This window comes from Leptonychotes weddellii, chromosome 9, assembly GCF_054177405.1.
Source record: "Leptonychotes weddellii isolate Sample4059 chromosome 9, ASM5417740v2, whole genome shotgun sequence".
NCBI lineage: Eukaryota > Metazoa > Chordata > Mammalia > Carnivora > Phocidae > Leptonychotes > Leptonychotes weddellii.
The window spans coordinates 29,658,173-29,674,897 of record NC_138377.1 but is presented as its reverse complement, the minus strand read 5'-3'; the positions used below and the strand labels follow the sequence as shown (position 1 = coordinate 29,674,897).

At 36.1% G+C, this 16,725-nt stretch overlaps 1 protein-coding gene and 1 long non-coding RNA gene across 9 annotated transcripts in view; both read left to right on the top strand.

Moving 5' to 3' along the window:
* LOC145723405 (uncharacterized) overlaps positions 1–1,485 on the top strand; it is a 4,274-nt gene extending 2,789 nt beyond the window's left edge. The window contains exon 2 of the long non-coding RNA XR_014148411.1: positions 131–1,485. This is a non-coding gene — a long non-coding RNA (uncharacterized LOC145723405). The remainder of the gene's footprint in view (positions 1–130) is intronic.
* RAD51B (RAD51 paralog B) overlaps positions 1–16,725 on the top strand; it is a 780,046-nt gene that overhangs the window by 300,542 nt on the left and 462,779 nt on the right. The gene's annotated exons all lie outside the window — the stretch shown is intronic.

The window sequence follows — 16,725 nt, the reverse complement described above, 5'->3', positions numbered from 1 at the left end:
CTATTCCTTTCTTCGATCTCCCGTTGAGTTTGTAGGTGTTCAGAATGGTTTGATCCCTATCCAGCTGAATTCCTGAGAGGAGATGAAATCCAGGTCTCCTACTCCTCCGCCATCTTGCTCCAGAATTCAGGTTTCTGACTTTGAAAACTTTCCTGACAGCGCCATGCACCCTCCTCCACTGTAGCACACCATTGTCATTGCCTGTTTACAGGGCATTCTGTGCTTCTCCATACTGGTGAATTGTTTTATGGTAGCATCTGTGTCTAATTTAATTCATTTATGCAATCCCAGTGTTTGACAGGTGTGAGTGCTCAAAAAATTTTGGTGAAAGAAGGAATAAATCTTAGTTGTAGTGTACTTGGTATAAGGTAGATTTATACTGGAATCCTTTCTTAGAGAGTTAGTTTTTGGATATACCATAAAGGCCTTCCCTTAACAATTACTTTGAAGTTTAAGATATAGTGCACTTTCAAAGATAACCAGAAGATATACCAGTCATAAGATAGAGATGGACTTGTAATACCAATTCTGTAATTGTAATACAGTAAATTAAAATTTACTCCTAAATTTTAATGTGGATTCTGTTGCTTTGCCTTGGATAAATAGCCAAGCTGTAGTTTTCTCATTTCAAAAATAATAGGGACTGATGGCACCTATTATTTTTTTTTTATATTTGACATTTTTATTTTAGGCTGCAAAAAGAAAAACAAGCAAACAAACAATAACAACAAAAAAACTTGAAATAGGCTTGTCAAATGATGTATATTCATCCTTTCCAGGGAAGCAAACCCTACCATAAAGAAAAGATGCTTAGTTAATGGAAGTTAAATTTAAAAGTACAGTTAAAATAATGAGGCTTAACTTCTGAAAATAGGTTTTATTCACTTCCCTGCAATAACCGATAACCACACTATGAGTTAGGTTTCTTTACTATGGTTTCCTCACTAGGTTTCTAACTACATCACCTAAAATACAAAAATCCATTAATAATCTAAGTTATCAGTTGTGGTCTTACTGCAAATTCTTAACCATATATTTGTCTCAACAAGTTTTGTTTTTGTTTTTTTAAATGAGGAATTGTCTCAGTCTAAGTCACTGCATTTCTACAACAAAGTAATGAAAGGCACAGCTAGTGCAAGCAAACGTAAACCCAGTTCAACTACCAGCTGAAAAAAATACTTTGGTTCTTCAGGAAAATAATTGGCAAAGCAAAAAAAAAAAAAAAAAAAGTTTAACAGTTCTGTTCACTTTCATAGCTGTAATCTAAAATCTTTGTTACATGATAAAAATTACTCCAGAAGAACCAAACCACGTGGTGATGAATGAACATGCATGAAAGAATTTGTGCAATCAATAGATCTGGCAGAAAAACTAGAGTTAAAATGCTAAGTAGAACAAATTGATCTTTAAAATTATCAGTTCCTTTCCTTTAAAAAAAATTACTGAGTCTACCTAGAAAGTACAAAAACATAAGACTGTAAGTAAGTAATAGTTGTGTTTAGGCTCTTACAGTGCAGGTTAGCCTCAAGGCCACATACATCTTGCTTCACTGCTGCTTGCACTCTGCTGGGTTTTGATCCTTCTTTGAGTCATAGTCTGGATCATTTTCCTCATCTCCTTCTTCTTCCCCTTCCTCATCTGCTTCTTCACCTTCTTCATCATAATCATCATCATCATCTTCGATAGCTTCTCCAGTAAAGTATAACACTGATCTTGGGATTATACACTCACGTAAAAAGTGACCAGTTTCAAAGTCTACAGCAAGAATAGCTTCAGCATCATCATCCAGATCTCCACTCTCAGGAACTTCCAGAAAGTGGTCGCTTTTCTGTTCATAGAGTTGTTGCTATTCTTTTCTCTGATCTTCTGTTGAGTTTGTAGGTGTTTAGAATGGTTTGATACCTATCTAGCTGAATGCCTGGGAGCAGACAAAATTTAGGTTTCCTACTCCTCTGCCATCTTGCTCCTCCAGCATCTATTATTTACTACTTAGGCTCTAGGGCTTGCTGAAGACTTCATTTTATAATGATGAGTGTTAAGAACTAAGTCAAGGTGGAGTAGAGGAGGAAAAGGTGGGAAGAGAGGGATTTCACTTCAGGCAAATTCTACACCAGAGATGAGTGTCAGTAGATCAACATCTACTTATTGAATGCCAGGGAACTTTCATATTCAAGAATACATATTAGAAAATAGATAAATCATTATAGACCTCATAATGCTTGCTATTTTATAAAGAATAAAAAGCCTTCAAATAACAAAAATGTCTTTTTAAACAGCTTTATTGAGATGTAATTCACATACCATACAATTCCCCTTTTAAAGTATATAATTCAGTGGGTTTTTTAAAAAGCATATTCATAGATTTGTGCAACTTTTACTACTATCTAGTACCAAAACATATTTTCATTTCTCTTGGTTATATACCTAGAAGTAGAACTGCTGGTCATATGGTAGCTCTGTGTTTAACATTTTGAGGAGCTGCCAAGCTGTTTTCCGAAGTAGCTTTACCATTTTACAATCCCATCAGCAGTGAATGAGAGTTCTGATTTTTCCATGCCCTTGCCAACACTTGTCTTTTTCTTTTCTTTTTTTTTTTCATTTTAGTTATAACCATCCTAGTAATAGGTATGAAGTGGTATCTCCTTGTGGTTTTGCTTTGCATTTCCCTAATAACTAAAGATGTTGAGAATCTTTTCACGTGTCCATTGACCATTTGTATATCTTCTTTGGAGAAATGTCTATTGAAATCCTTTGCACATTTCTTTTTCTTTTTAAATTGGAGTGTTTGCCTTTTTTAAATTTAATTTTTATTTTTTTAAAATATTTTATTTATTTATTTGACAGAGAGAGACACAGCGAGAGAGGGAACAGAAGCTGGAGGAGTGGGAGAAGGAGAAACAGGCTTCCCGCTGAGCAGGGAGCCCAGTGCGGGGCTCGATCCCAGGACCCTGGGATCATGACCTGAGCCGAAGGCAGACACTTAACGACTGAGCCACCCAGGCACCCCGTCTTTTTTTCTTTTTAAAGATTTATTTATTTATCTTAGAGAGCATGTACACACTTGAGTGGTGGAGGGCCAGAGGGAGAGACTCTTTAAGCAGACTCCCTGCTGAGCACAGAGCCCAATGTGGGGCTCAATCCGATAACCCATGAGATCATGACCTAAGCCAAAACCAAGAGTCAGATGCTCAACTGACTAAGCCACCCAGGTGCCTCTGTTTGTCTTTTTATTATTGAATTGTTAAGGCTCATTATATATTCTGACTCTAAATCCCTTATCAGATATTTGATTTTCAAGTATTTTCTCCCATTGTGTCTTTTCATTTTCTTGCTTCTTTGAATCACAAATATATTTATATACATGTAAATGCAATATTTATAACATGATGAAATAAGGTGGTTTAGATTTGTTGCATTGTGTGTGCTTCATTATATCAGGTAGCTTGTCGTTTAAGGGAATGAACAAGGACATTGGCAATTGTCTTTTACTAATATTCAAAGCTGTTCCCTCAATCAGTATGGAATGTAATTATAGGAAGCCAAAAAAAGAACAAACTACAAAGAGCAAAGCATAATGTCCTCTGGCATATATCACACCTTCCTCCTACTGTCTTTGTATTATCCTAGTTACAAACCAGTAGAGAAATGCTAGGAGTTGGGATGGTGAGAAAAGAGTAGTTGTTTTCTTCTTTTGTGGCTCAGGCAAGATATATTCTCGAGATATAACCAAAAATAAAGCAAAAAACAATAAAGGACCAACTGGTTCCTGCAGGGATGACAGTAGTTCTACTTTTGTCAAATCACCATCAAAGAAATGCCCTCCTAATTGATTGACATCATAGTGCTACAAGCTGTTGTTTTTCTTTGATTTTAGGTATAGTGAGAATAACACTTTCACTCTAAAACTCATATTTAGATGGGCGGGAGAGTGGGAGATAGGTAGAGAAAATGGAGTGTGTCTTTATCACAGTCTGAGTGGAGATGTTGCCCCATTAGTAATTGAGCAGGTGGACTACTTTGATGAATGTGGAGTGGCACAGTGAGATGGTTGCAGTCACTTGCCCATCTTTTTGATCAGTCTGTCTGAGTAGTCCATTCAAGAGTATTCTTAGTCCCCTTACCACATCTTCAGCTTGCTATCAAAGTGCAGTGGTAATAGTGAAGAAATTTTAACAACTCAGGAAATGACAGATATTGGTGAGGATGAGAAGAAAGGGGAACCCTCTTACACTGTTGGTGGGAATGCAAACTGATGCAGCCACTCTGGAAAACAGTATGGAAGTTCCTCAAAAAGTTAAAAATAGAACTACCCTACGACCCAGCAATTGTACTAGTAGGTATTTATCCAAAGGATACAAAAATAATGATTTGAAAGGACACATGCACCCCATTGTTTACAGCAGCAATGTCTACAATAGCCAAACTATGGAAAGATCCCAGATGTTCAGTGATGGATGAATGGATAAAGAAGATGTGGTATATATATACAGTGGAATATTACTCAGCTATCAAAAAGAATGAAATCTTGCCATTTGCAATGATGTGGATGGAACTAGAAGGTATTATGCTAAGTGAAACAAGTCAGAGGAAGACAAATACCATATGATTTCACTCATGTGGGATTTAAGAAACAAAACTGATGAACATAGAGGAAGGGAAGGAAAAATAAAATAATAACAAGGAGAGAGGCAAACCACAAGAGACTCTTGACAATAGGGAACAAACAGGATTGCTGGAGGGGAGGTAGGTGAGGGAAGGGGTAACTGAGTGATGGGTATTAAGGAGGGCACTTGATGTAATGAGCACTGGGTGTTATATGCAACTGATGAATCACTAAATTCTACCCCTGAAACTAACAATACACTATATGTTAACTAACTTGAATTGAAACTAAAAAAAAAAATAAAGATGCTTTCTACACACACACAAAAAAGAAGAGATGGTTATATCTGGCAAATGATAGGCATAGATGAGTGATTTTTTTTTTCTTTTTTTGCATTAAGTGTTTGAAATAGAGCACTAAAAGTCTTCTGAGAAGGATGTTCACCTCTTCAAGGTTTTCCCCTGGAATGGCCTATCAAAATCAATATGGATTCCTAAGACTTCTCATTATTATGTGAAAAGATGTGGGTTTTGTAAAGGAGACTGGTATATGCTGCAGTGCTTTAAAATTTTAAAAATTTTCATTTTTTATAGTATATGAACTAATTCCGGACTACAGATAGCACTTATGTGAACAATTCCCTAAACTTTGCTTCCTAAAGTATAACTATTAAACCTTTAGAGTAACATTACAATTGTCTCTTAAGAAAGATCTTTTAGATTGATGTCTTATGACTGTCTTAAGTCCTTCAGGAACATTCTCTCCTGACTCCTCTCCACACCCAGAAAGATATTTTGGATCTTTTTAATTTTAATCTTAATCTTGTGCTTTGATCAGAATGAAGAGATGAATCAGAGAAATTTTCTAACACTAATACACTGGGGGAGGTCGCACAACATAATCTGAATCTGAAGCCACATTAACTGTTGGTTTTGCTCTTCCAGGCTGAAGGACAAATTTGTAATCCTGAGTATATTGCATAATGGTGACATAATTGAGGGTGTAGGCTTATACTTTAGAACACTGCCCTTGAGAGACTTGTGTTCAGTACATAATGTAAAGATATTTTAAGGTGGTTGTGAAACTCTTTGCTACCAAATAGCAGGAGTATCTCACTCATTTTGTGTATAGTTTGCTTTGTAGATGATACTGTCCTTAAATAGAAAACAATTGATGCCTCCATGTCTGATTGGTATCTGTGGTTAAGTGTAGCTCAAATACTATTGAATTAAACTTTCATGTGATAATGTGTTCTTCCAGACTAAGGAGTCAGCACTCTGTGACCCTTGAGGAAAACAGTCTCATTTGACAATTTCAGTGTCCTCTAAGATGTGTGTCTAGTGTGTGATGAGGTGATGTAGTGACTGTTAGATTGATTTGTAGTCTAGGGAGACAATTGATAAACTTGGGCCCTAGGACCTGGGGATAGGAGGTCTATCATTAAAGAAAGGTAATGATCCAAAGAGCAATATTTGTTGTTGACCAGCTCTGACTGTGAAACATTAAGACATTTGGGCTCTAATTTGAAAAATTAGTTGAAAAGTAATTATTTGACATATTCTATACCTATTGCTCTGCTAGGTACTGTGAAGTTAGAGTAAATAAGACATAATTCCTGATCTTGAGGTACTTACATGTGGAGGAAGATAGATATACAGGCAGATTCTTTTTTCATACATTGAGGTAAGGATTTTACTCTTTTTTTTCTCCCCATTATGGAAGCATACACAAGGTGGGGGGGATTACCAAATACATTTGAAAACTACATCAGCTGCAGTAAAAACTATTTTTATAAAACTCAAGAATAAAATAGATGCCCAATTCAGAATAGTGATGACCACTGTGAGACAAGCAGGAAGATGGGAATTCAGGAAGGGTCCCTGTGTAGCTTGATTGGGACTAGGAATATTCTAATTCATAAATTGGATGATGGGTTCATAGGTATATATTTTTTCATTATGCATCATAACTTACATAGTATATATATTCTTTTATATCTATCAATATTATGTAATTTTTAAAAATTAAGATGTTTAAGTAAACATTTCCAAATCTTAATTTATTAAAAGCTTTTACTTAAGGGCACCTGGGTGGCTCAGTTGTTTACACGACTGCCTTCGGCTCAGGTCATGATCCTGGAGTCCCGGGATCGAGTCCCGCATCGGGCTCCCTGCTCAGCGGGGAGTCTGCTTCTCCCTCTGACTCTCCCCCCTCTCATGCTATCATTCTCTCTCTATAAATAAATAAAAATCTTAAAAAAAAAAGCTTTTACTTAGGATAAGTTGTGGGAGAAAAACCAAACTCACTCAGCCAAACTACTTCTCTGTCTACCATCCATCCATCCATCCATCCATCCATCTATCCATTTTATACTTCAATTTTTGAAACACAGTAAAAATAATGTAGAAGTCTTTTCACATGACCTGAATGTCCTACTTCCCTGCCCCCTAAAGTTCCATGTACTCTGTCTCGAACCTAGTTTATAGGTCAAAAGGATTCGGTCTGGGCTGGCCAGCCAGATATTTAAGTATTCATTACGTGTGTGTGTGTGTGTGTGTGTGTGTGTGTTAATGTGTTTGTGCATGGCTTAGCTAGGGATTTTGAAATCTTTGTAGGGTTTTCTATTTGCTGGGTGGTTTTAGAATTGAGTGTCATCAGTAGGAAAAAAAAAAACAAAGAAAAATACTATTTCGTCTTTCATCTCTGTCCCATATTATACAAGTGTTCTCTGAAAATAGCACCAATTTTCTGGGAAAGGTCATGACTAAGATTTTTCTCACCCTTTACCCCTACTCTCCAATTCATGTTTCCTTCTTATAATGTGGTCATGTGCTCACACAAGTCTGGCTTATGAACCGTGTAGAATATTTGTGCAGTTTTGTTTTTTAAGCCCTACACTGTGCACATGATGCAGTATTTAATTTGGAATGAGCTCTGAGTTTAGTCACACGTGCTTCTTGTGGTGTTTATCTTGGAATCCACAAGTAGGAGGGAAGTATTTTTGCTTTTTATACATCTGGACATTGTTCATGGTCCTCCTGTAACTTGGGAATTCTGTGTGGGGCAAAATCCAAAGAACAGTATTAAAAATAACAAAGAGTTATAATGACATCTGAGTAAGAAACCCTTGAGAATACTCATCTGATCGCAGCAGAGTTTGATTTTGATGGTGAACTTTCTCAATTGTGTGGTTCACTGTTTGGCCTAAGTAGATTGCTGGAATTAATAAGGTTAGCTGACACCTTTGCATGTAGGCTAATGGGCTGCCAGACTTTCTGAAAGTCTACAGCAGATCTGGCTTTCTGGGGGGAAGATTGTATATTGGTTATGCGTGGGGTAAGATAGGTAAAATCCATTCTGCTTATTATTGCTGTGCTTCTACCAGTCTCTTGCTCCACAAGCAGCTTAAGAGATCTGTGAGGGTCTTTTCCATTGGCTCCCTGACTCTGCCTCATTCCTTCTAACTTAGAACTAAAAGATTGGTCCTGAGACCACCTCAGGCACTGTGTCAGGACCAGGGAGGGTGGGGAGAGGGTGTCTAGTAACCTTATCTTTCCCCTAATTACACATGAGAAGTTGTTGTTTTAAACACGATTGGACATGGGCTAGCACAGCATCTCCTCCTTTTGGCTGGGGGTCTGCTAGGCTGGAAAATGTGGGAAGGGATGTATGGAAGCTTTGCTGCTCTTTGAGCGAGTTTGCATATGGACAGTATTGCTTTTTGGCCCCAATCTAGTTTTCTTTCATTCCCATGTCTCATCTTTTATGCAGCTGCAGAGAGCAGGCTGGGAAAGCAGAATGAAAGCTTCAAACAGATTTGCACTTGAATAAAAGAGAGAGTGATTTCTCTTGTTCAGAGTACAGACCAGTTTGAGGAGAAAGCTATTTGCTTTTTCACTTTCTGAGTAAGGACTGTTTGCTTTTTTCCCTTCAAATGTAATAAAGAGGGGAAAAAGCTAATAAAGTGGTTGGAACTTGCTGGTTATAATTCATATAGAATTTTCAAATGTGCTTAATAAGGTTTCTCATACAATTATAAAAGAAGTAAATAATTGGAGAGCAAAGGTCAACATTCTGTTGAGGTTTTAGAATCAGTTGAATATGAGGTGGTTTGAGTACTGGGATAAGACAACTCAAGTAGGGGCTGTTTCTCTTTGCTGGTTTATTTGGCCTTTCCTTTGGGAATTTTTTTCTCTTTACTTTCGTAATGCATTTTGCAACTTTCAGTTAAAAAAATGTCCATCAAAGTTTAAACTTTTAGCAAATAAACACATCCTGGTTTTATGATGGGAATCACAACATAGCAAAGAATGGCTTGACTTTAGCTGGAGAGAGGTTAATAGTAGGAACTCCAAGGATTGATACCAAGATCATGCTTGTTTAATGTTTTAATGACTCCAGAAGGAAATGGTGAAATCTGCTGATGACACCAAATTGCTTTTGCTGATCCAAAGAGGGATTTCTGGGAAGCTTCTTCAGAGTATTTGGAATAGTGGAAGAATTGGGCAATGTGGTGTCAGACACACCAAACTTGAAGTGAAGGTTTACGTGAAGTAGCAGGAGTAATATCAATATATTGAAGTCACAAAGCCTCCAAGTCTTCCAAGAGGAAGACTGTAAAATCCCAATAAAGGATTTGGCTTTGATTCCTCTTGTGAAAGGAAGACTTAGGACAAAGGACATTTTGATATATAAAAAATAAAAACCTCTGTAGCAGTAGTTGTAATTATAAAGTGTAGTGATTTAAAAATATAGTGTCTGAGTTTCTTTTTCTTTTTCAATGCCAGCAGTAGTAAGTGCTGTTTCCCTTAAAATGGTCACGGAAGATTATATACTCATTTTATGCATGCTTCTTTTGGTGGGGGATAGCTTCTAATACATTCTTCTGACTATTTTCTATGGTAGCATGTCTTCATTTTGGGGATTATTTTTGATTTTTGATATAGCCGATTGTCATTTAGAATCCAGTGTGATGAATAAGGTGAGTGATCAGACTAAGTAAATTTTAAATATAAAGTACTAAAACTAATTTACTTCTATTGCTTCTACAATTTCTGAAGTAAATTACCAATGAGAGATTGCAAAAATATTTGTGTAATAGTAGTATTAGAATCACCTTTTTTTTTATCTTTAGATGAACTGCTTTGTTTTTTTCCCCAGGTTTATTGAGGTATAATTGACAAAGTTATATATATTTAAGATGTGGAATGTAACGATTTGGTATATGTATACATTGTGAAATGATTACCACAATCAAGTTAAGTAACACCCATCATCTCACATAGTTACTATTTTTGTGTGTGTGTTGAGAATATTCAAGGTTTGTTCTCAGTAAATTTCAATTATACAGTACAGTATTGTTAAATATAGTCATCACACTGTACATTAGATTCCTGGAACTTACTTATAACTGAAGGTTTGTACCCTTTGACCAGCATTTCTCCATTTTCCCCACCCCAGCCCTTGCTAACTGCATTCTACTTTCTCTTTCTATGAGTTTGACTCTTTTAGGTTCCACATATAAGTGAGATCATACAGTATTTGCATTTCTCTGTCTGGCTTATTTCATGTTACCCATGTTGTTGCAAATGGCAAGATTTCCTTTAGAATAAGTTCTTGGTTGATTGATTTCACAAATGTCATTTAACTTACTATATCGTGTATGTATAACTTAACATATCATATGTGTATCATTTATGTATAACTTACATGTCATTTAGGTGCTTCTTAAAACATCCATTTCTTTACATTATAGATACACCATGTCTATAAATGACCTTCTGTTTTTAACATTTTAGAGCTCTGTGACCCCAGGTGTACTCTTAGCGGGGGAAAGGAGATTGTGTAGTAACTGGAGACTTTTTTAAATGCCTTTATATTTTCTCAGTAATGAAAAAAGACTCTCTGGGTTAATATATAAGATAGCAACTGTCACAGGAGCTATGGGCTGACCATCTCCATCCATCCATCCATCCATCCATCCATCCATCCATCCATCCATTAATTTACTTCAAAAGAACAATGAGTCATAGCTCCTTACCTTAAGATGCTTGGCTTTATTTGCTGGGTGATGTATACATGTGAAATAATCAGTTAATTGCACCAGCATTAGTGGAGAAGTGGGATAGGGATGGTACTGAATCCTTGCCTTCTCTTCTCCCCCTCAATGAGAATCCTGGGAGAAACTTTTGAAAACCCCTGGTACAGAGAATATGTTATCTGAAGGGTCAGGAAAGACTGCATATGAAAGTGTTAAGGAGGCTTACTTCATTTCTTCTTTACTCTTCTGCAATTATTAAAACAAAATTTAAAATTTCCATTTACCAATCCTTTGCTTCCCTATTTTGAAAGTCAACAGAAACACAAAATCGCCCACATATTTGAATTTATGACAGAGTTTGCCTTTACAGTTCTCTGTATTTAAACCCTTCAAATAAGAGAAAAGTCAGTAGAACTTATAATTTAAGAGCAGATGGATAGCCCAAGAATAAAATATGTCTTAAAGCTCCATGGTTCTAAATGCAGGGCTCCAGACTGGCGTGTCAGAGTCACTGGGGGGAACTTGTTACAAACAGCACTTTCAAATTCCAGCTCAGACATAGCAAATCAGAATCTCCAGAATAGGGCCCAGGTATTTTAACAAGTTCTTCTGTGCATAAAATGATACCTCCTAAAAGTAGATACATACGAAAAAAGTCTAAAATTAGATGAGGTTAGAATGTATTGAAATAAAGCATGATGTTGCATTTGTCCTATGTAGTTCTCTCTCTCTCTTTTTAAAGATTTTATTTTTACGTAATCTTTACACCCACCATGGGGCTCACATTCAATCCCGAGATCAAAAGGCGCATGCTTTACTGACTGGCCAGGCAGCCCTGTCCTATGCAGTTCTGATGACAGAAGTGTGGTTAGTAATTGTTTGAACCCACTGACAGTAATAGAAAGCTTGGTATCATGGTTAAGAGACGGGCTCTGCTGCCAGAATGTCTGGGTTCAAATCATACTCTGGTCACTTACTAGCTGTGTTTCCTTGGGCAAAGTGTTTAATCATTTCTCTGTGCCTTGATTTCCTTATCTGTAAAATGGAGCTGATACTAACAGCACTTGCAGTGCGGTTTTGGGGGATTATATGAGATATTGAGTAAAAAACCACTTAAAACACTATCTGGCACACAGTAAGCCCTCCACAAAACTTTGCTGTTACTATTACATGTTTGTTTAATGTATAGAAGTAAGCATTTTGCTCCCTACTGTGATGCTTTTCTTATGAGTTCAGACCTACAAAGAAGAAAGTGAAAAAGCAGGAAAACTGACGGCTGAGGCACGACAATGTGTGTGTCTAAGTTACAGTTAAGTATATTGTATAAAAATATATACTGGGGAAAAAAGCACACCCTCTTTTATTTCTTTGGGAATAGGATTTTAAAGTAACAGATTCTAGGGATGCCTGGGTGGCTCAGTCGGTGAACGTCTTTGCCTTCGGCTCAGGTCGTGATCCCAGGATCCTGGGATCAAGTCCTGCATCGGGCTCCCCGTTCAGTGGGGAGCCTGCTTCTCCCTCTGCTTGCCACTTCCTCTGCTTGTGCTCTCTCTGACAAATAAATAAATAAAATATTAAAAAGTAACAGATTCTAAATTTACTAGTTTGCATTTCTTCAGCACTCTGAAAAGACCAACAAAAGTGATGTGATCCTAACAGACACAGTAGATGGCGCTTTTAGACTTAGTTTTTAAAGAACCGTGTACTGGTGAGGAAAAGAAAGCCAAAGCACATTTTAATGGGCTTTTTTTTTTTCACACCACCAAGACAATTTCATCTTAGAGTAGTGCCTCTAAGAAGTAAGGATTTTTTTTTTTTTTTGACAGAGCTGGATAATAATTTTAGCAAAAATAAATCTCCCAGTTGCTTTTTTGTGCCAGGTTTGTCACTTGGAGAGTATTAGTTGTGTTTTAAGCCACAAATATATAAGGAAGTTATTTTCTTTCAAAACATTGCCTTATTTATGAGAATTTTTTCTTTCTTTGTCCCTGTATTTAATATTTCTGCTCCTAGTGGTTTTTTTGGCCCTTTATTATTATTTATTTTATAAAAATGTAGTTGTAAAATTAATTTGAATCACATCCATTTATAGTGTTGTCATATTAAAAAATTCAGCTATGTTTGTTGAGTAGGCCTTAAAATATAGGTGTACATTAAAGGATAATTATAGTACTTTTGTTACTACTATACTGTATATAAATTAAAATTATTTAATCTTAGGAATAACTTTATGAGAGTTATTGTTTCCTTTTCTTGATAAATAAATGGTCTCAGAGATGTTTAGTAACTTGCCAAGCTCACATACTTAGTGGGTGAACAAGTAATTGCTTCAAGAGTTTCATCAATGCATTAAAGTTGTATTTTTTGAGCACTTGCTATGTGCCAGTCATGCTAAGCACTAGGCATAGTATAGTGACCAAAACTGACCAGACCTTGCCCTTACAAATCTTGCAGATTATAAGATACTTGATGGAGTCTCTTTGAAATCTACAGGATTGGAAGTAGGTCATAAAGATGCAGAGATGTATTTCAGAGTCACTGTGATTATTGGATAGACCAGGGAGTCTTTTCACCAAAGAGAAGGATAGACTCATACCTAGCTTGAATGTATTGCTATATTAAAATATTTATTTAGGTATACTCATAGAAGCCAAGGATAAAGCAAGACTTCCCTCTCTAACTCTTAACAGTTAAATCATAAAATCAACAATAAAAAAACAACACAAGCTAAACTGTCTTCCAGATAAGAATCAGGAAGAGTAAGGAAAATATGAGTATATGAATGTAAAAATTTTCCATTGATTAAATGGTATTAAAATATCTAAGCAAGAAAGTGTCAATCAGTAATGGGAGTCTGAGAAAATAATGTAGTTTGTACATAGTAAGACCATGGTAACTTCTAAATGGCTTCACTTGTACCATTTAGTGAAATCTTTTGGTGTATAACCAGGCTAGAGTTATCCCAAATGGCCAAGTACTACCCCTTTCTTCTTGGGACATGTAACACTTTTCTGTTATTTGATTTTTCTTCAAAAAGTTTCACTCTGGGGGCACCTGGGTGGCTCAGTCGTTGAGCGTCTGCCTTCAGCTCAGGTCATGATCCCAGGGTCCTGGGATCGAGCCCCACATCGGGCTCCCTACTCTGCAGGAAGCCTGCTTCTCACTCTCCCACTCCCCCTGCTTGTGTTCCCTCTCTCGCTGTCTCTCTCTCTCTGTCAAATAAAATCTTTTAAAAAAAAAAAGTTTCACTCTGTTATTTTCCCAAATATGATCCTAAGCCCCAGTGTTACAGAAAGATATGTAATTGATAAGGCAACACAGACCAAGAGTTTTAAATTGAGGTCATTGACTGGGCTTCATTAAGTTCAGAGAACTCCTGAAATGGTGTAAAATTTTATGTGTATGTACTTAGGAGCTTTCCTCTGGGAAGAAAGTCCATTGCCTTTTTAAGATTCTCAAAGAATTCTATGACCCTAGAAAGTTCAGAATTATAATTAGGGCTTTACCTAAAGGGATCTGTTACTTTCTATCCAATTCAGGATCATGAAAAGAGAGATATCTTCCCAAATTGGCATCTTGGAGAAGGAGGGGTTCCTCCTTGGTTCCTCTTAGGGACTGCAGTTTGGAGATTCTGAGTGAATTTGGGCCTTGAAAGTGTATTTAACCATGGGGTTTTGAAACTCTCAACTCTCAGTAGGTTATACTGATTTGAATGGAGGGATACCTTTTGGGGAACTTGAAAATACTTCTTTTCAATTCAACCTTTTAGTCAGATGAAGGGTTATTTTTAGAAAATGGAATAGAAAGGAGCAAGAGGGGAGAAAGTTGTTAGATCTTCCTGGTAAAAAACTGAAGAAATTAATTCCTAAATCTTAAATTTTATCACAGGTTAGAAGAGTTCCTTTAGATCAGACAAAAGTTATTGGTATAAGTCATTTGATAATACAAATTGATTTTATACTTTGTTGTTGTTGTTGTTTTGGACACAGGCTTAAGGAGGGAGGGGATGCATATACTTTTCTCTTCCCTATTGCCTGTCTTTTCCTAACCTTTGCATATACTTTACTGAGAAGCAGGTAGTTATAACTTAAAATTACAGTTATATATTTCTGGTTAAGCTATTACCTATGCTTCTATATAGAATAATCAAGAAGTAAAATTAGATCCCTTAATTTGATATATTTAAGTCCCTTATTTTGATCTAACATTTTTTAATTAAACAATGACCTTTTAATATTATTTCTCTCAAACATAACAGTAGTAACTACCAAATAGGATATGGTGAGGATTAGACTAAATAATAAATGTAGTGTTTAGTGCAATATCTGGAATTTAATAAATGCTTAAGTATTAGCTATTGCTATCATTATTATCATCATCACCATTATTAATAACATGTATTATGTATCCTTATGACTGAATGTACAGCATAAGGAACAGATAGTAAAATCACCCAAAGACATAGAGGAATGGGAAGGTCAGGTTGATTAGGGTCTTGTTTAGAGGAGCAGATTATTCCACGGGTTAGAAAAGAGTTTTCTTCAAGACATGTTTAGCTTTCATTTGTAGATTAATAGCAATATGGATAGTTCTTTTGAAAAATATAGATATGTCATCAAATTGATTATAAGCTTCCAGAGGGCCAGGACCGTGTTTTATTTACCTTTATCCTTAGCTCCCATTTTAGTGTTTGGCCCATGGTTGATGTTCTGTTAAATATATTATTTAAGGATTTTATTTATTTATTTGTCAGAGAGAGAGAGAGTGAGTGTACATGTGCACAAGAAGGGGGAGGGGCAGAGGGAGAAGCAGACTCCCCGCTGAGCAGGGAGCCCGATGCGGACCCAACTGCAGGACCCTGGGATCATGACCCGAGCCGAAGGCAGACGCTTAACCGACTGAGCTACCCAGGCATCCTGTTCTGTTAAATATTTGTCTTCATTTGTCTGTGTTTTCTTTTTTGTCTTTCCTTTGGTTTGCAAAAATAATTGCTGTTTTCATATTAAGAATTTCTTATGAGAGAGTCACATCAATATGTGACTCTTTTAGAATTATTGATGAAAATACAGATCTTTTTTGGAACAAGGCTGTTTTGTTTGAAACAAATCACTGGGAAACAAGACTTGATTCAACTTAAGAACATTCAGGTTTAAGATTTTTTTTGTAGAAAGGCAAATATTTGGTCTTAAAACAAAAAACTTTATCTTCATTTGTGTATATATCAGGCAGTCACTAATGTTTAACACTTAAATTACCTTGTGTACCTGTGTATTTATGATAGTGGAAAAATCTGCCTAAAAAAGCAATGTCTTCAGTAAGATATTTAAGAAACACTCTTTACTCTCTTATTTTAGAGAACTTTACATAGTCCAGCAAAACATTTACAACTGCAGGAAACATGATATTTTTCAGAAATGAGTACTGATCATAATGAAGTATGGCCACTATGACAAAGTTAAGTAAATAATTGTCCCATCTGTTAAGGGAAATTCTCATCTTTTGGAGTTATATTTAGATTAAGTACTTAACTGGACATATAGGTTAGTATTCCTATTGCATACCGGAGTCTAGATATACATAATAATTTATTATAGTCTACAGGAATATTGTAGATATGACCCTTTTTGAAAAATGGACTCTCATGAGGCTTGGTTGGTTCTAGAATCATCCTAAATTGAGTTTAGATTAGGGGACATTTTGAACTTCTTTAGTCATAGAAGTGTTATCTCCTTATTTCCTACAAATAGACAGTGATCTTAGGACATCTTCTGGGACAGAGTGGATATAGTATAGATCTCTTGCACTAGGAATTAGGGTCTGGAGATAGATGCTACTCAACATGTTGTGTTATAGTATTTTTGTTTTCATGGCAAATCTGCTTACAGTATATGTAGTTGGTAGCCTGTGGTTTGGTGCCATTGAAATATAGTGTTACTTATTTGGTCTAGAGTTGGATGAGGTTTGTAATAACAGTGTCATCTGGTTGTCAAAGGGCTTTTGGTCTTCTTTCTTCTCTGGTAGTGTGCCAATAAGTGAAATTTTTATGAACATTTTCAGAAAAATAGAAATGGAAAATTAAATT